Source organism: Aegilops tauschii, chromosome 7 (genome assembly GCF_002575655.3).
Source record: "Aegilops tauschii subsp. strangulata cultivar AL8/78 chromosome 7, Aet v6.0, whole genome shotgun sequence".
Lineage (NCBI taxonomy): Eukaryota > Viridiplantae > Streptophyta > Magnoliopsida > Poales > Poaceae > Aegilops > Aegilops tauschii.
In genome coordinates, this window is record NC_053041.3 from 31,388,351 (window position 1) to 31,409,079 (window position 20,729).

Consider the following 20,729-nt stretch of genomic DNA (forward strand, 5'->3'; position numbering starts at 1 on the left):
TCTCATTCTACTCTGCTCACAAGGCGTTTGACAGATTGCATTGCATCATATGTTCTTTTTTCACCATTTTCTCTTAATATTAATTGGAGTTTGACATTTTCCCTTCACATATATGGTGACTTATACAAGAGCATGCTAATTATCTTTTACTTATTTTGATTTGACAGTCTTGTCTAATTGCTTGATGGAGTAATAGTGCCATTTCTCTGTTTGTCATATTAATGTATCCAGTTTGATTTGCGATCACAAAATAGAACCACTGGGATTAGACTGTGTACGTGGTTTTGACTTCAGGCCTTTGTCCTGTAGAGATCAAATAGGGAACCAGGAATTTTCAATAATCTTCTTCTCTGTTAATACTCCTACAAATCAGTGATTAAGTTTGTAGGTGTGATAGCACAATGAAACTATCTGATAGTAACAGAAGGTGTTTAGCAGGAACTACATCAGTAGGAACCATCGCAATGAGCTTGTTGCAGTAGTTTCTTAGGAATGCTGTACATAGGTTTGGTTAAGGTATAATCAGCCTAGTCATCAAAATTCTCAAGTTCTTAGTTCAGTGAGTGACCAGTTCGACCAGGGATTACTCCTCAGTACTGGTTGTTTAAATTTGAAAGGCCGTTAGACCCTTGTATGTCGTTTTATGGTACAAATTTTCATCTCAAGTACAGTGAGGGGTAATCGAATATGGAGTACATACTGCCAATAAGGAAAATCCACCAGCAATAGGTCATTCAGGATTAGGTTTGGTACTTTATGGCTGAATAGGTGATACTCTTTGGACGCACTTCTGATTAGTAGTACATATTTGTTGTACCCTTAGTGTTATTATTTTTGAATCATTGACCTGCCTGTTATCTTTCTACATAGAGCATGGTGATGTACAGAGCTCTTGATACATTTCAATAAATATTTTACTATATACATTGCTGTTGGCGCTAAAATGCTATAGGTAGACATGGATTGGTCAGGAATTCTGCAGCGTTTGCTTCAATGTCTTTGTAGATCCTGGGTAGCGTGGATTCAGTTCATGATAATACATTTGTCCGCACCCAGACTGGAACTAATGTTAAGGAGTTTGTGACACTATGTCAAATAGCACGTTGTTTTGTCATTACATTGAAGATTATTCAGGATTTTTATGGAGGGCGATTGATTATGTTTTCCATTGTCACTACTAGAACAAATTATGAAGTGCCGATTCTTCATGTCGCTTCTTCTGTCGGGCCTAAACAGTTGAGTAGTTGTTGTATCAGCAAGTACTCACTGTATCATGGCTCCAGTTGAGAAAGTGAAGAGAATTCTTGGCCCAATTTTATTTACTGAATGCTCGCTTGTCTCCTGATGCAATATATGTGGTACTTTCTAGATCCTTTTGCCTTTCTATACCGTTTCTAGATTCAACTTGTTAATATACATATCATGTTGTAGCGAGTCAAAACACAGTTTCTTTTGGAAAGGGCATCACGACGCCAGGTGGTAACTGCACTGTAGCATGGTGGGATATTGCAAGCCGATTGAGCTGGGTGATCTCAGCATTAAGGATCTGCAGAAGATGGTGAGAGCGCAAAGTTTTGGACTGATTGTTGGATCGATGGTCAGTCCATTACTGAGTTGGCTCCAGCAGTTAGGCGGTTGTCGAATCATGATTGCTAATGGTCCCACGGTTAAGAAGGCCTTGCTACACCACAGATGGATTTACAATATCTCTGGGGTACTCAATGTGCAGGGTATCATGCGGTTTCTTCATCCGGCTCAGGTCCTTATCAAGTGCAGCACAGTGATGATCCGTATCAGCTTCTTTGGCAATGGATGGAATCGTCCCAGTACTCTGCAAGTCTGCTTACAATACCTTCTTAACCGGTAACGTCGAGTATCCTCTGCCATCTCTTATTGGGGCTGTTGGGCGCCGTTGAAGTAAAAACAAATCTTGGTTGGTGTTGGCCAATCGGTGCTTGACAATAGACTGCCTTGCCCACCATGATGGTTTCTTTTTCATTGTTTGGTTTATCTGATAATGGTTTGTCGTTCGTTGTTTTCTTACTTTTCGGACCTAACCTTTTTGTTCTATTGTTTACATTACCTTTTATTTCTTATACAAATTGTCAGATTGCTTTGTCTCCATCTTGAAAGCAAAATGGCTGCCATGGAACCATGTTGACCTGAGGTTGAGCTATGTGCCACCATGCATGATATCAGTATCTTGGTATTTAGATGTGATCACTAATGCTTATTGATTTGACATATTTATCTGTTTCCTGCATATTCAGTTACAGATGCATTTCATCAGCATAGTCTTCGGTCATCAAATATGTCTCTTATTTAAGTTAGTTCTCTTGCTCTGACACATAAATTAGTTGGGTTAGTCGCTAACTTAGTAGTATGATAAGTTTCAGCATGCCCACAATTTTGCTTCAAACAAAAAATAGTTTTGCTTGCGTAAGAATAATTATTGGCATTCGAGATTAAATCCATCTCATTTATTTCTTTTCATACTTTTGAATTGCCTTTTTCTCTTAAAGGAAATAGTCTTTTGTTGGATGACTAATTTATGTATTCCCCCCTCCCCCCCCTCTCCCCCCCCGCGTCGCTCTACCGAGGGCGACTCGGGGGCGATCTAGGGTTCCCTCGCGCCGCCTCCTCCCCCTCCCCCTCCACCTCGCCGCTGCCGGAGGCGGTCGCCGGGGCCCCCGCGCGGCTGCCTGTGAGGGCGGCGGCGAGGCCTCTGGCCGCTCCCTTTCGGTGGCGAGGGCCCGGATCTGAGGCGGCGGCCTCGCTGGTGCGGACGGCGCTCCTCCGGTGGCGGGGAGTGCTCGTCGGTGAGGTTGGCCGGATCCCCTCGGCTGCGCGGGCAGCGAGGTCCCGGTGGGCACTGGTCATGGCGCGGGGAGGCCCCGGGCTCCCCTCGCCAGATCGGAGGCGATCTGGTCCGCTCGTGATGCATGACCTCCGGCCGGCCTGGATCTCCGGCGTGCACGCGCCTGCTGATGTTGTTGCTGGTTCGGAGGTGGCGGCAGGGTGCTTGGCCGGGGGAAACCCTTGGCTACCGGTGGCGGTCACGGCGCCGATGGCGTCCCGGACGCCATTCCCTCCTTGGTGGCGGCGCCGAGGCTAAACCTCCCCTGCCTCCCCCCTTCCCCTGCGCCCGGGTGAAAACCCTAGCCCCGGTGGGTAAGCGGCGGCGGCGCCACAGCGTCGTCACCTTCTTGAAGGCGCCGACTTGGGCATGGGGATGCTGGGTGTGTATGGCGAGCTTGTCTGGTTCCTGGTGGCGGCCCGTCTGATCTACCGCGTCGCAGCTTCGGGCAGTGTCTCGTGGCTGCGGTGCTTCTCTGCCGGCCGTGTCTCCGATGGGGACCTCTCCCTTCCTCACCTTGTACATGCCGTGGTGGAGCGGTACTTCATCTCACTCATTGATGGCGGCAAAGATCGGCGGCATGGCGCTGTGGAGGCTCGCCGCCCGATGCGCGGAGATGGACTCGCGCAGGAGGAGGTAGCTGTCTGGCATCATGGTGACGTCGATGGCGGAGTGGCCTACACAAGGTAGAAGACTCAATATATTCTGAAGACGGACCTGTGGAAGATGGCTGCGACGACACAAGAGTGTGTCTGACCGGATTGTGCCCCAGACCCGGTATGTGGCTCGGCTGGGGCTTCCGGCTTTTGATGTTAGGTTTAGGTGAATGGTTTGGGTAGTGGCCCAACTAGTACCCCTTCATCGTATGGATAAGAGTAGCGGTATATGTTGCCCAGATGGTGGATTCAGGAATATTGTCTGTAATACTTTGTAAGGTCCTCGAGAATAATTAATAAAGTGGCCATATGCATCTCCCAGATGCAGAGGCCGGGGGTCATCCTCCATTTCAAAAAAAAAATGTATTCCTGTTGACCAGAATTTTGTTGGCCTTTCTATTTCTGATGGGTACATTGGTAACGAGAATTTTTTCATGTTTGATGAGCCTCCTAATAAAGCTAAAAGAAAAGAAAAAGTTGTTCATAGTGAGAGATTTGATTGGTTGCTTCTGTATATAAACAGCGGGATACAGTTCTACCAAGAATCAAGCTTTAGCTCAAGGATATGTTGTGTATTGTGCACTCCTAGCTTAAAAATACACAAAGCATTCAGAACTACCATTCCGTGCTAAAAATGAAAATTCAAACTATCACAACATTTATGTGTTGCGGTGATGTGCATGTGATTTTGATTTGCATATTAGATAGCTAGGCTTTTCTTACATCTCGATATTTCGTGTGTTGTTGTGGCCACGAAGAAGATGCAGTAGCATGCTGGGAGAGATAATTCGTGGGTGTGGCACACAGTGGATTTTGCTGACTATGAATTTAAGGAGATGTTCGCCATCTGCTTTGGATCTAGGAGAGTGCGCATTGAGTACCCAATAATCTGTGTAGGTTTCATGTTTTCATTTGTTGTCAACATGATATCATCCATGGCTATGAGATATATTAATTATTGAAAATGTTAAACTGAATAGCTATTTTTTGACTTCTCAGTTTTAATGAAGGACAACTGGAGCCTATTGATTTTGAATCGTTGACGCATGATTTGCTTGCGACAAACCAAGCTCACGAGGTAATTTGTACACCTAAGTTGATTCTACATATTAATTTCATCTATGCTAAAAATAATAATTTATACAAGCTTGAAGGCTATGATGATTAGAATGTAAGATCTTCACTAACTGGGAACATGGCAGTGGTGTTGTAGGGGTTGGGTGGCTGTTTAATTTCCTCACCCACCTCAGTTGAGTTCTAGGAACTGTTTGGGTGCATGTCGCCTTGAGAGCTTGTTAGTTTGAATATGAATGTTCCCGTGCTAGCTGAAACTATAATACATCAAGTTGATTCCCATCAGTTAAATATAGGTTCATAGATAAGTATGATAATATTTTAGAGCAACGTAGATGCATTAATACATGTTCATTTTGATATTCATCAGGAAGAAAATAACATAGGCCATCACTGAGAACATGATTTTTTTGCCCCTACAAATGGTTAAGAACTCAGCAAGTATTTCCCTTTTGTATGATGTAGATGCCAAGAATTTGCTCTTCAGTTTTATAACAAAAATAGTACCCAAAGTTTGTAGATCTTTATTCCAATTTTGTTGATGACTGATTTCTGCACATATATTTACTTCAGATCTGCAAATGGGTTTGAAGGAAAGATTTAGAAGGTGAAGGAGCTGATGAAGAGCATGCTACATTATCACTGTCTTAATCATTTTTTCATGTACAATGCAATACATGTATAAGTTTGGTGCTTTATGCTGACAAGAATTTTCCAATTGGCATCATTTGCAGTAACTGTGGTGATCCAGGACGCTCTCAAGATTACAAGTTCAGTAGTGCCAACCTGGACTTATGTAAGAATAAACTAAATGATGTTTCATTCCGAAGAGATTCCTTACTATTGACTAGAAGCTTGCATAGTTACATCGTGGGATTATGAATAAGATAGTGTTAATCATATTTTGACTGAAAATGTAAATTACAGACTGATCCCTGAACTAAAGAGAAGAAGTCAAAGATAGTAGGTGCAGTTGCAGGGCAACACGGTAGGAGTTGGCAACAAGCAGTGAGTTGGAGTTGTTTGTTTGCTCTTCCTGTCTCTGACATGCACTGATGCACCATCAATATAATAAGTTGTTGAAACGAATTCAAGAGGACTAGAACCATAAACAACTGCACCACCAAGGCAAGCGCGCAAAGGACCGCATAGGAGGCGCGCCAAGTGCGCGCCCCAGCCACTAGTTAAACCCATTAAGAGGCACTAGAATGGTGGCCAACCAGCTACACCATGTGGCGCATGCTGGTTGGTCATGATGAGAAAATTTTTTTAAGAATTTTTTTAAATGGTAGGGAGACTTTTTTCGAGAGAAGTTTTTGTAAGCTTTTTCATGTTTCGTTTTAAGATGGTTGTGATGTCCACGTGTTCCGAGCTCAGGGAGATCCTTCCATAACGTCAAGACAACCAGGTGATCTTGCTGCGAGGTCTCAACTCACCCGCCTCACACTTCCCTAATCATTCGTACCCAGGGAGATCCTGCGATACCCCGAAAAGTTAGGTGTCGTGACGGTGCTAAATAATAGGATGTGTAATTAAATTTATAAAAAATATAATATCTAATTTGCATATGGTATGCTGAAATGTCAAGCCAAAGTTTATCGAATAGATTGAGATAGTTGCAGTTCCATGTAGGTAGTGGTAGTAATTTTGTGGTTATATGGTAAAAGCAAAAAAAGGTCGCAATGGGTTCCTTTATTGAAGTGTTTGAATACTGAAATAATAGACGAGTAAGACTTTTCCGGCGCTTGTGCACTGGCAAATGTGCATTTCAAGGAACCTAGGTGAATCTACAATTTTGGAACTAAAAGAACAAGCTTCCATTGAAAATTGTTTCACATAAGAGAATAAAGTAGACAATGCAGGTGACGCTGCAAAATAGTCTAACAGTGGCTGGTGGAGAAAGGCCTATCAATGGTGAGCAGGGCGCCCTCTACTTTTATGACGCCACTACTTACTGGGTTACCAGTAGCGGGCTTTCTAATTGGCTTACCAGTAGCGGCCCTCCCTGGACACTAGGGTACCGTACCTATTTTAAAAAGTGAAACTATATATTTTTCAAGTATCACATTTTTTAAAAATAATCCACATGTACGTATATATGTATGCTACTTGTGAAGAAATTTTGAAGATGAATCATTTAAGCTACGAACTTCAGAAAAAAGGTTTTTTTTTGAATTTTCAGCACAATTACTAATCAGTGTTAAAATCCATTTATTTATTCTTTAGCACACATGTCAAGTTATTTTATCATGAAACTTTATACAGTTATATAACACATACATATGTATATGTGGATTTGTTTTCCAGAAATTGCGAATCATCACATTTATTTTTAGAATTACTCAAGACCTCCAAAAAGCTTCGCCATTAGTGTATGGTCTATTAAAATAAAGAGTTATACCCCCAATTAAAACTATTAGGTGAATGTCTCATTAGTTTCTAAAAATAGCGCATGAAAAACTGTATAAATTATTTTAATAAACTAGAGGCCCATAAGTGAGTCCTAGCAAATGAAATCTAGGTATTGAGACTGTACATTCACTTGCACAACTGAGTTAGACGAAGTTTCTTTTATCAGCTAGTTTTAACATACAAAAGACTAACTTGGGTATGCGACCACTTCTTTTCTCATTTGTACTTTTGTTTACCTTTTTTTGCTAGGTATCTCCTCTTGATTGATGACATTTGGTCTGCAGAAACATGGCATGATATTAGAACTTGGTTGCCACATGAAAATGATAATAATGGCAGAGTAATAGTGACTACAAGATTTCAAGCTGTTGGTGCGGCATGCTCTGATGCGGCGACTGGCTCATTCCACGGGATCCCCTGAAAGCACAAAAGCAAATGATGGGGCGAACGAGGAGTGATGGTGGGGAGAAAGAAGAGTTGGTATGTATATTTCTGGTGCCAGTTGACTAGCGATTATTTGCATCCAGTTGGTTTTCTTAGCGATGTAGACTCGGAAAAGCTATTTAATCATAGTTTTTGTGAACCGCAAACCAATGCAGCAAGAAACAACATGCCCATGAAGAAATATGGAAGTACTGTGGTGGGCTGCCTTTGGCCATAGTGACCATGGCTGGTCTTGCCGCCTGCAACCCAGCCAAAAAGAATGACCATGGCCATTGGAGGAAAGTTTGCAAGTCATTGTTTCAAGAGAAGGTGGCTCCACTTACCCTGGATGGAGTCACAAGGATACTCGATTACTGCTACAATGATTTGCCTCCAGATCTCAAGACCTGCTCATTGTACTTGAGCATATTTCTAAAGGGTTTGAAGATTTGTACGAAGCGCCTGACCAGGAGATGGATATCTGAATGCTTTGTCACTGAGAAGCAAGGTCTGACAGTAGAGGAGGTCCCAGAAACATACTTCAATCAACTCATAAGTAGGAAGATAATACGCCCTGTTGATCACAACCGCAACGGCAAGGTAAAATCCTTTAAAGTTCACGATATGATTCTTGAATATATCGTGTCCAAAGCAAGCCAGGAAAATTTTGCAGCACCAGGCGTTGCTAGGCGGAAGACCTAATCGCCTCGAGTTACCTCCTATCTGCCACATTCTGCGGCAGATTGGCGGGGCATCTCACAGGGTATCCTTCATCTGGGCCAGCCCACGCAGGAGCAGCCAGTCGTTGAAAAATACCTTACCACCGGAGCTGATCGGCAGTACAATTAAATATGCAACGCGAAATCTTTTAACACTAAGAATACCGACAGATAAAAAAACCCTATTTTCGGAACATTTAAATAAAAATCTGAATACTTATAAAAGAAATTCTGAACAATTTTCAAAACACGAAAAAGTACTGAAGAATTGCCAAATTTTTGGATTTGTAACCAAATTTCAAAATGGAAAGAATGTATGAATTTGTGAACAAAATTTGAAAAATGGGAACAGTTTTATAATTTCATTTTTTTTACAAACACTAACATTTTTTTGCATCTGTGAACAAAAAGTCGAAACTCTGAACAAAATACAAAAAAAGCAAACATTATGATTATTGATGGAAATTGTGAACAAAAATTGAAAAGCGGAACATTTATTGAAGTTATGAACATATTTTGAAAGGTGTCCACTTTTAAAACTAAGAACATATTTTGAAACAGGATTTTTTTGAATTTATAAAAAATCAAATATACAAACATTTTGTCTGCTGAATATCAAAATTCGTTCAAAATTTCAAAAAATGTTCTGAAATTAAAAAATTGTTCCTGTTTTTTTCATTTTGTTCAGAAGTTCCAAGGAATATGTTCTAGTTTTTAAAAATTCGAAGCAAAATGCTATTTTGAGAAAAAAGTTAAGGTTGTACTCCCTCCGTCCCAAAATAAGTGTCTCAACCGCCTGCCGGCAGGGGCGGGGGAGAGAGTGAGGGAGGTCTAAGAGGACAGGAGGCCCCCTGTTTTTGAAGAGAAAGATCACTAATTGCTACTCGCCCATGCATACCATGCAGGGCCGGCACGCGTGCCTAGCTAGCAAGGCAGGCACGACCCTAGCCGGGCCACGTGCCTGGCACGGCCCGTTAAGCCATGTGTCGGGTCGGCTTGTGACGGGCTGGCACGCCTAGGTCGGCCCATTTGGCCAGGTCTGCTCCCACACCAGGACCGCCTCCCGGGCATGCGAGACCACCCCACCAATGCCACCGCAGCAAGCGGACAATAACGATCGGTGAAGGGTAGAAGGCCTCTCCTTCCTACCCAAAAACGAGCCCTGGCCAGGCGGCCCAACCATCCTGAACAGGGCAGGGGTAGGTTAGCAGCCGCCGGCCGTGGCTGCCTCCCCGAGTCGCCCCTGCCACCATCAATGGCACGGAACTATCACTCATGAATAAATATTTGGTTGCATTCATCAGGCTTCACTAACAGAGCAAACCACGGTTAATTTGAGAGCTGGTACCTACCTGTAGGTTTCTTCTTTCAACATCCCTGGACATGGATTATGATTAGATTAAGCAAGAGCAATAAAGTTGATGGTATCCGCAAAAGAAAAAAACGATGGAACAAACTGAGCACTTGTCGATGGAAAAGATGCTGGAACGGAGTACGGTCAGAGTTACAGAGGATGGAACAGAGCAGTTTGTTCCATCGAGCTTTGTAGTGTGTCTGACTGAGAAAGTGAGAAGTGCTCAGTGTATCCACCAAACCAAAATAAATAAAAGTGGAGCCATGTCCGTTATTCTTTTTCATGGTTTACAGCTAATTAAATGTGTGATTTGTTTGTGTTATTCCAAATATCTGAGCTGCTAGGTTGACTGAAGTTTCAAAAAATTTGCTATCTCTGAATCTATAATTCTGGACCATTTACACCATTAGTGTTTGTGCTCCTTCGTTGGTCATTGGGTTATGAGATGCTGAAATAGACTATTTGATTGTGTGTCTTGCTAATGAGGTGAGATGTCACAAGAAACCAAAAATATATGTGAATAGTTATTCGGATTACTTGCGCGTACTGCACACTCTAGTACATCTTAACAGAAAAATGCACTGCTACAGATTTGAGCAGGCATCAAGCATGACGTTGACCTGAGATGGTCCAAAACGTATCCAAGGAAAACTGCTCGCTGGTTAAAGTGTGCAGAACCAAGCCATAATTGTAGTGATTTGAATGCACGTTTTGATGGAGTAAAGCTCACACTTATTACACAGAGTGAAATTAGTGTTTCCTTGATTTTTCCTTTTACAAACTATGAGATGATAATTCAGTTAATTAACCAGGAATTTATGTTTCAAATTAAGATTCCTAAATTCTTTACTTGTAATGGTCCCATCTACCTAGGGTGAGGATCTACGGATGACCTGGTTTCAGTTTCCATTCACTTTCTTGACATCTTGTGGTTTCCTTTTCTACTATTTGTTAGATAAGTTGTGTTGTCGTATCAGCAATTCTCACCACATAATAAGTTTTCTACATGAAAGGGATTGCAAGATGATATATTTTCGAATTCGTCAGGCTTGCGCTTATAAAGCAATCCACAGTTAATTTGAGAGCTGCAACCTCCCTGTAGGTTTCCTCTTTCACCATCTCCGGGGAAAATTTATGATTAAAATAAGCAAGCCTAATTTCTACAGAATATGGTCAGAATCAGCTAAGTACTTAAAAGATAAGACTACAAAAATTTCGGTAGAAAAAGAGTTTGAGTAACCGAGTATGGCAAGAGCAAGAAAGCCATGTCTAATGTCCTGCTCTATCAGGAGTTTGGGAAATAAAAAAAGATGCAACTTTGACTCCCAGAAAAAATGAGCGGAGATATTAGTATGAACTAAAATGCTTATTTGGCCCACCGTATAATTGTGATCGGCATGTGAATAAGTAAAGATTATGGATAGCTTAGCTAGCCAACATGAGCAAAACACTATTACTCATGAGCTGCACACCTTTCAGGTACATCACGCTTACCATGCTGCTGTAACCAGCGTTCTGAACATTGTAACTCTGCCACTTTATATATCTCCTAACCATATGCACCTTTTCAATTGGGTTCCTTCCGGTTGTCACCGGGTTATGAGTGTACACTATTACTGAAATTCTGATGTGGTTTCTTGCTAATGGGTTCAGATTTTAGTAGGAACTGAAAGAGTGTCAGGACAAGTCTCGTTATTGTCATGGGCCCACCAAGAAAGCAGGAGAATTTAACAGGAAAATGTTCTGCTGCAACAAATCCAGGTTCTGTCATATGAAGAAGTGCTCAGTTTGTCAAAGCGCCTACAGAAAATTGCAATTCATCTGTTAGAGTGTGTCCAGTTAGGAAGCACTCAGATAGAATGTACAACTGAAAAGCGGAGCATGGGTATCTTTTTTTTTTAGAAAAAGAGGATGACCCCCGGCCTCTGCATCGGGGCGATGCATACGGCCACTTTATTAATTATTCTCACAAGACCTTACAAAGCCATACAACAGCAAGACTAAAGCCACCGTCTAAGCAACATCTGTCGCTACATCTATCCAAATGATGAAGGGGCGCAGATAGTCTGGGCCTAATACCAAACAGACACCGCAGCCAAACCTAAACATCCAAGACCTGAGGTCCCAACCAGGACGCCTGCCGGGTATGGGGCACCTACCAGTCCGGCGCACTCCTCAACCAGGGCGCCTGCCGGGTATGAGGCCGCCGCAGCCATCTGACATCAATCCATCTTCAGAGCTGTACTGTTGCATGTACCGTGCCAGGTCTCTCTGCCATCGACGCCACCACGACGTCCGACAACGTCGTCCTCCTGCGCGAGTTCATCCTCCCACAGCGAACTCCGAATCTGCACTACGCCACGCCGTCAAGATCCGTCGCCATCAGTGTGTAGGATGAAGCACCGCTCCACCAAAGAATCCATCCTCTGGTCCCTTGATCACGTGTGTACCTCCAAGAATGACGCCCCCAAGGGAGGAACGACACCAGAGCGCCGCCGTCATCCGATCATCCAATCTAGGGTTTCCCCCGGAGGTAGCAGAGAGTGGCTTTGAACTTCTCCACGGTGATGCCTTCAAGAAGGGAACGACGCAGATAGCGCCGCCACCGCCGGCCTTAGCAGAAGCGGAAGGCAAGTTTTCACCTAGATCAGTTCGAAGGGATCCAACTCTCGTGCACGGGCCGCCGTCACCACCAGCACCACCAGGAAGACCCTGGAGTACCGGCAGATCAGCGAGCCGCCGGCACCACCGCATCCAGATCGCTGGCCACGCCGGGCCGCCGCCATCCCCCGTGCCGTCCTGGTCAGAGACGGAGTCGCCAACCGCGCACAGGGACCGCCGCCGCCTGCACACGCCGGAGCGCCGCCGAGAGCCCAGCGCCCGCCATCGCTTCCCGAAGCCAACCGCCGCCCGAGCACCCTCGCGGATCCCGCCGCACGCCCGAACGCCGGCGCCACCGTGGCGCCATCAGATCGGGAGGAGGAGGAGCCCGCGCCTCGCCGCCCCGCGCAGACCACGCCGCCGCGCCACCAAGCAGGGAAGCCCCGCCCAGATCCACCAGCGGCCCGACCTGCCGCCGAGCCGAGCGCCGCCGCGAGGGCCGGCCGTCCTGCGCCGCCCAGGGCCCTGTTGATCACAACAGCAACGGCAAGGTAAGATCCTTTAAAGTTCACGATATGATTCTTGAATATATCGTGTCCAAAGCAAGCCAGGAAAATTTTATCACTGTCGTCGGCGGGCACTGGTTGATGCCAACTCCAAGCAACAAAGTCCGTCGACTGTCTATGCAGAGTAGTGGTTCTTAACAAGGGAATCCAACAGAAGGCATGGATTTGTCTCAAGTACGGTCACTAACCGTATTTGGAAGCCAAGACCGACCACTGCCTTTTCATTCATTCAATAATGGAATAATTCAAGTGTTTGATCTGGAGGGTTGGAAGGGATTGACAAATAAACATATGGAGGACATATGTAAAATGCTTGTACTGAAGTATTTGAGCCTCCGCCGAACAGAGATTTCCACGATTCCATCAGAGATAGAGAAGATCCAGGATCTGGAAACTTTTGATGCAAGGGAGACAAATGTCGGAGATCTACCCAAAACTTTTGGCAATCTCAAACGGCTCCGCAGTTTGCTTGGGGGAAGTAAAAAATCACGGAAGGCTTTGAAGATGCCTCAATAGAAAAATAAGGTGACAAGGAAAGCACTTCGTGTACTGTCAGGGATCGAGATCAGTGAAGGCTCGACCACTGCTGCAAGTCTTGATCAGCTAACTGGGCTAAGGAAACTTGCCATTTACAAGCTCAATATTATTGAGGGTCAAAAAACCTTCATAGATTTATGCTCCTCCATTCAGTACCTCTGCAGCTGCGGTCTACAGACACTTGCAATCAATGATGAGAGCTCTAATTTTATCAACTCACTAGACTCCATGTCCGCTCCTCCAAGATACCTCACTGGTCTGGAGCTGTCTGGCATGTTGGAAAAGCCTCCAAAGTGGATCGTGGAGCTCAAGAACCTCTACAAGCTGACCCTTTCTGTGACAGTTCTTAAGACTGATACTTTCAAGCTCATCCAGGACCTGCCCGAATTGTTTTCTCTCACCTTTACACTCAATAGGGAGATAATTGTTCCTCCTGGAGGATTCAAGAGTCTAAAGCTGCTTCGCTTCTTTGCAACTTTGGTGCCAAGGCTGAGCTTTGCAGTTACAGGAGAGGTAATGCCACCACTCGAGAGGATTGATCTGCAGTTTCAGGCCTTCGAAGGGATTTATGGCATCGAGACTCTTAGTAGTCTCCGAGAAGTGCATCTCAGCGTTGATAATCAAGCCGATGAGATAACCAAGTTCTTGGTAGAAGATTTGAAGGATACCCCCAAGTATTTAGATAAGGAGTACGTGAGCAAGTGGCCAAAAATAATCACTGTTTGAAGAGATTGGATGAGATGTTGTTGTCTCTTGACTCACCTACAATCATTTGGCACTGTATTTCTAGGAAGATTATTTTCTAAAAATCCAAAATTCCGTTTTGCGAGCTAAATAAACAGACTGCATCTTTACTTACGGCTACTTTACATTTTGATTCTTGTAATCTGTACTTCTGTATGGTGCTGTTACTTCTATTATTTTTCTGTAGTACTGTCACTTCCATTATTGATCTTTTTGTGTTCCTATACCTGTATGCCTATTATACTTGTTTTCACTGTACGCATTGGATTGCAATATGTCCCAGTATTTATAATATAATCAGCAGTCCCATCGGTCGAATTGGATTGCAATATGTCCCACTGGATTGCAATATGTCCCATTGCCTGCATCACCAACCTGGCCAAATCAAACCCAATAAGGGTCGCGCGAATGGCAACTCCTCGCTCGGTCCACATCATCACACGTACGACAAAATCGGAGGGCTCACGCAAGAATCTATTTCCTTTTCTCTTCCTCCACACGCTACCTTCTCTTCTCTCCTCTCCTCTCGCCTCCCCCAAAACCGCCGCCGCCGCCTGCTACTCAACGCGCCTAGCTCCGTCCGCGACTCAGCCCGCCCTGCTCAGCCCGCATCTCCATGGCGCTGGTTCCGCAACGCCCCGCCATCTCCGCTCTGCTCTGCCCGTGGCGGCTCCTGTGACGTGCCGATATGGCGGCGCCGCGGCCGGTTGCGATTCGGAGAACCCGCGGGCGGTGGTGCATGGTCTGGGCGGCGCCGAACTGCGAGGCCCCAATTCTGCATCGACGCCTCCTTCCTCCGTCGCCCAGATACAAGGCGGCTCTCTCCTAGCCAGCCTTCAGCCATGCGTCTTCCTCTCCTCTTTGATCGGCTTTCTCGTCCTCTGGAGAAGTAGCATGGGGCGGAGCTGCGCCTGATCCGCTGCCGACGGCACACGTCTCAGCCCCAAGCCCGAGCTATTTAAAGCAATTGCTGTTAAGGTTCAAATACCTGGATTTTCCTTTTATTAGTTTAAGAAGCATTTAACTTTTCTGTTTGACTGTATCTATATGCTCTCACAATCTTATCTTATATTTACTAATTGGAGGAACCTTTCAAAACGTATAATTAACCCACATCATCAATATTATTTCTAGCGTTGGATTAGAAAATTTACGGCTAGGATAAAAAGAAAGTTACGTAACAAAGTTGGTCCAGTAATTGGAGGCACCTTTTTTTTGAGGATATTGGAGGCACCTTTCAAGACGTATAATTAACCCACATCATCAATATTATTTCTAGCGTTGGATTAGAAGATTTACGGCCAGGATAAAAAGAAAGTTACTTAACAAAGTTGGTCCAGTAATTAAAAGGATTTGTCACGTCTACCAGTAGTAGAAAAAAATAGAAGCCTCCACCCATGAAAACTCCATGGTCCAGTAAAAAAGGATTTGTCACATCCACCGATGGTGGAAACAAAAATAAGCATCCACCGATGAAAACTCCATGAAGTTTACGAGAAACAAGGAAAAAAAATCCACAATCGAGGTGGAGAAAAATATTCCACGTTTTCTCAAATCAATTTTTTTTCCACGAACATGTTGATGGCTAGTACGCCCTCTCCAACCAGATTACGTACAGAAAAAAAACTGTATAGATTGAAAAAAGCCATTGCTGCCTTCTCCTCCCCTTAAACCATACTGTCTTAGCTGTTGGCCGTGGCTGTTGTCGAACCACAACGGAGTTCGAGACCAGGTGCCGCACAGATGTGGAGCTTCCCTCGCCAGTCATCGCAGGAAGAAGGTTTTGTATTGCAGTCTTTCCCATCTAAAAAGAGAGACCGTGCTTGCGCAGTCGCGGATCTGGAGCTGATGCTGTTCTACTTTCTGATCTGCTAAAATTCTTGCCGAGGCTATGTCCCTTGAGGTGAACGGGAGTCTGTGCGTTGATCGTGCTGTACACGGCCAGGCGGCGAGAAACATGTATGAGGAGGTAGCAGTGGACGTGCTGCTGGACTCGGGAAGGATCAAGAAAATACACAATATCAAAGAACAGTAAGTAGAAACCCACCGAGAGAGCTAATGATCGGCCATGTTAATATTAATTTTATGATCATTCCAGCGGCTACAACGGTCAGTGTGGGTGTCACCAGATTCGCAAGGATATCGTATTTGTGGCTATTGCTAGGCTGTGGTTCATCTAACGATGTATCTGCACTCATCCTCCACCTCCTCTTCCGCTTTCACATCAGACCGAAGCTTCCTCAGCAGCAAGGCCAGAGGCAGCACGCGCTCACGCTCCTGTAATGGCAAGCTAGCAGCATCATCTCGCCCTGCAGGTATCCTTAAATCCTGCGTATCATTAATTTAGCAGCATATAGATGCAAGTGAATGAGCAATAATGATATAAGCCACCATGTATCCGTCATGCAAATGCAGGCTGCCTAGATTGGTGTGTTTGTTTTTAACGCCACATGCACATGCAACGTTTAAGTTTTTTCTTGGTGAACAAATCGAAGAAAAAACATACAGATCGAGCACCTCTCAACATATAACATGTAAAATTCACACTTCATGTTACAATTCCTAGTACTCCGTTGGAATTTTAAATGTTGGATGTTGAGAGGTGCTCGATCCCCTGATCGAGATATATCAATGATCGTTGTCAGCGCCAGTCGTCTACAACACCAGTTTCAAAACTGGCGTTTCTACGGGAAGATGTTTGGTGGTAGGAACAGACAGAAACACAAGTTCGTGATGGACTAATGGTTGTTTACACAGTCAGTTTGTTTACATGATATCTCACATGAGTCATCTCAATCACGTAATTCGTCACATGATTCCCATTGATGCCTGACATATATGCATGCGTGTACTTATTCATCATATTCATGCACTTAGCAGTTTCTTCTCTTATGTCTGGCCTATCATATTCATCATATTCCCATTGATCGCTTAACGATGATTTGTTACTAATGCTAGAATCCCTTCACTGTATATCATGTTACTGTACGAAAATGCCTTCTAATCTCAAGTTCGCAAATAAAGCATCACATTGGAAAAACATACAACACACCTATCTATGTAGATTATCTAATGGTCCAATCACATGCATATGTATACAACATTACCCATGTCTTACATTTCATATACATATTAATGATGGAAGTAAAAAGTAGTACATAGATTCAGTTTAATGAAGGGCACGAACTGTGAGGTATGTATTTGAATTTACACCACATGCAATTGTGATTTTCCACACTATAATGTTTATATATTTACATCAAGCTTATAATATATATTTTTCTTTTTTCCCATAATTATGTCCTGGCTTTTGTTAGCCTTGACACATTTCTAGACCAGTATCAGTTGGCCAAAACTTAGCAATGTCAAAGTTAGATATGACTGAAATATGCTCTAGGTATGCATGCATCTGTATATGTCCAATAAAAATACAAGATAAATACATCACATATGTGAGAAATGCATCACTTTATATAGTACTGAGAATATATTCAGTTACATTGGATAACAATATTCAAATCAGACTGAGGGATCTAACAGATAAAACAATTTACATGAGAATGTATCACCATGAAACAATTTTGTAAATGTATATGTTTCTTTATTATCCTTCCATGGACCAATTAAACATTTTTAGTACCAACATTTCAAAAATTATATGATCGCATTTTCACAAACATCAAATACAACTTTATGGTCTTCAAACTGCTAGCCCGTGCAGGTGCACGGGTTGACGACTAGTGTTTCCAAATGCATATGGTGTCGAGTGTACGGCCATACGCGCGAGTCATTTTACCATTTTGCATCACTCCAATATTTATATCTTTTGTTAGTATTCAGAGATGATCGAGCAGGTTGACTGTGATATAAAACACACTCACCCTGACGTGAATTTCTTCCATGTAGACTCTTCTTTTGCAAAATCCAATGAGGTAAATCTCCAGTATATAAGTGTAGAGGGTATTCAACTAGGATACATGACTGATCATTTATTCGGACCAGGATTCTCGGAGAAATATATTAATTATCTTTGCCAAGCTGAGTGCTGGGATAAAGTCATTTGTGTCTGCCACTTCCATATTTTCTTTAGAAGATTATATTGATATTTTTAGGGTCGTCATTTCAGGTTGGGGATGGAGGGCGGTAAAAGGAGTATGTTATCATAGCAGTGGCGGTGGCTCATCTTGGGTTACTCCGTCGTCCTATAAGGTCATTGCCGCTGTAGAGTTCTTGACTGGGTTGCTTGGTTCTTGATAGTTGGATGGGTAGGTGGTGGAAATACTGGATATTGATTCTTGATGTTATTGGTGCTTGTATGTAGGTCACCCACGGACTATCAGATCTCTAGGAGGTGGTGCGGGGTGGTGATCTCAGGGGGGCAAGGCCAGCTGCTGATGTGAAGAAGACAAACACGCAGGAGCAGGTGAGGAAAGCTTGCAGTTTCGTTGTAAATCATTGATGCTATGGCATATAGCATCGCAGATGAAGTTGTTTGCCTGTCGCACCACTGTGCAGGTCAAGGCACTTACTGATCCCTCCATCTCATTCTACTCTGCTCACAAGGCGTTTGACAGATTGCATTGCATCATATGTTCTTTTTTCACCATTTTCTCTTAATATTAATTGGAGTTTGACATTTTCCCTTCACATATATGGTGACTTATACAAGAGCATGCTAATTATCTTTTACTTATTTTGATTTGACGGTCTTGTCTAATTGCTTGATGGAGTAATAGTGCCATTTCTCTGTTTGTCATATTAATGTATCCAGTTTGATTTGCGATCACAAAATAGAACCACTGGGATTAGACTGTGTACGTGGTTTTGACTTCAGGCCTTTGTCCTGTAGAGATCAAATAGGGAACCAGGAATTTTCAATAATCTTCTTCTCTGTTAATACTCCTACAAATCAGTGATTAAGTTTGTAGGTGTGATAGCACAATGAAACTATCTGATAGTAACAGAAGGTGTTTAGCAGGAACTACATCAGTAGGAACCATCGCAATGACCTTGTTGCAGTAGTTTCTTAGGAATGCTGTACATAGGTTTGGTTAAGGTATAACCAGCCTAGTCATCAAAATTCTCAAGTTCTTAGTTCAGTGAGTGACCAGTTCGACCAGGGATTACTCCTCAGTACTGGTTGTTTAAATTTGAAAGGCCGTTAGACCCTTGTATGTCGTTTTATGGTACAAATTTTCATCTCAAGTACAGTGAGGGGTAATCGAATATGGAGTACATACTGCCAATAAGGAAAATCCACCAGCAATAGGTCATTCAGGATTAGGTTTGGTACTTTATGGCTGAATAGGTGATACTCTTTGGACGCACTTCTGATTAGTAGTACATATTTGTTGTACCCTTAGTGTTATTATTTTTGAATCATTGACCTGCCTGTTATCTTTCTACATAGAGCATGGTGATGTACAGAGCTCTTGATACATTTCAATAAATATTTTACTATATACATTGCTGTTGGCGCTAAAATGCTATAGGTAGACATGGATTGGTCAGGAATTCTGCAGCGTTTGCTTCAATGTCTTTGTAGATCCTGGGTAGCGTGGATTCAGTTCATGATAATACATTTGTCCGCACCCAGACTGGAACTAATGTTAAGGAGTTTGTGACACTATGTCAAATAGCACGTTGTTTTGTCATTACATTGAAGATTATTCAGGATTTTTATGGAGGGCGATTGATTATGTTTTCCATTGTCACTACTAGAACAAATTATGAAGTGCCGATTCTTCATGTCGCTTCTTCTGTCGGGCCTAAACAGTTGAGTAGTTGTTGTATCAGCAAGTACTCACTGTATCATGGCTCCAGTTGAGAAAGTGAAGAGAATTCTTGGCCCAATTTTATTTACTGAATGCTCGCTTGTCTCCTGATGCAATATATGTGGTACTTTCTAGATCCTTTTGCCTTTCTATACCGTTTCTAGATTCAACTTGTTAATATACATATCATGTTGTAGCGAGTCAAAACACAGTTTCTTTTGGAAAGGGCATCACGACGCCAGGTGGTAACTGCACTGTAGCATGGTGGGATATTGCAAGCCGATTGAGCTGGGTGATCTCAGCATTAAGGATCTGCAGAAGATGGTGAGAGCGCAAAGTTTTGGACTGATTGTTGGATCGATGGTCAGTCCATTACTGAGTTGGCTCCAGCAGTTAGGCGGTTGTCGAATCATGAGTGCTAATGGTCCCACGGTTAAGAAGGCCTTGCTACACCACAGATGGATTTACAATATCTCTGGGGTACTCAATGTGCAGGGTATCATGCGGTTTCTTCATCCGGCTCAGGTCCTTATCAAGTGCAGCACAGTGATGATCCGTATCAGCTTCTTTGGCAATGGATGGAATCGTCCCAGTACTCTGCAAGTCTGCTTACAATACCTTCTTAACCGGTAACGTCGAGTATCCTCTGCCATCTCTTATTGGGGCTGTTGGGCGCCGTTGAAGTAAAAACAAATCTTGGTTGGTGTTGGCCAATCGGTGCTTGACAATAGACTGCCTTGCCCACCATGATGGTTTCTTTTTCATTGTTTGGTTTATCTGATAATGGTTTGTCGTTCGTTGTTTTCTTACTTTTCGGACCTAACCTTTTTGTTCTATTGTTTACATTACCTTTTATTTCTTATACAAATTGTCAGATTGCTTTGTCTCCATCTTGAAAGCAAAATGGCTGCCATGGAACCATGTTGACCTGAGGTTGAGCTATGTGCCACCATGCATGATATCAGTATCTTGGTATTTAGATGTGATCACTAATGCTTATTGATTTGACATA

The 20,729-nt window shown here is 43.3% G+C and overlaps 1 pseudogene; it reads left to right on the plus strand.

Moving 5' to 3' along the window:
• The first annotated feature begins 3,226 nt into the window (after positions 1-3,226).
• On the plus strand, positions 3,227-14,393 carry LOC141026701 (disease resistance protein Pik-2-like; annotated as a pseudogene).
• The last annotated feature ends 6,336 nt before the right edge of the window (positions 14,394-20,729 follow it).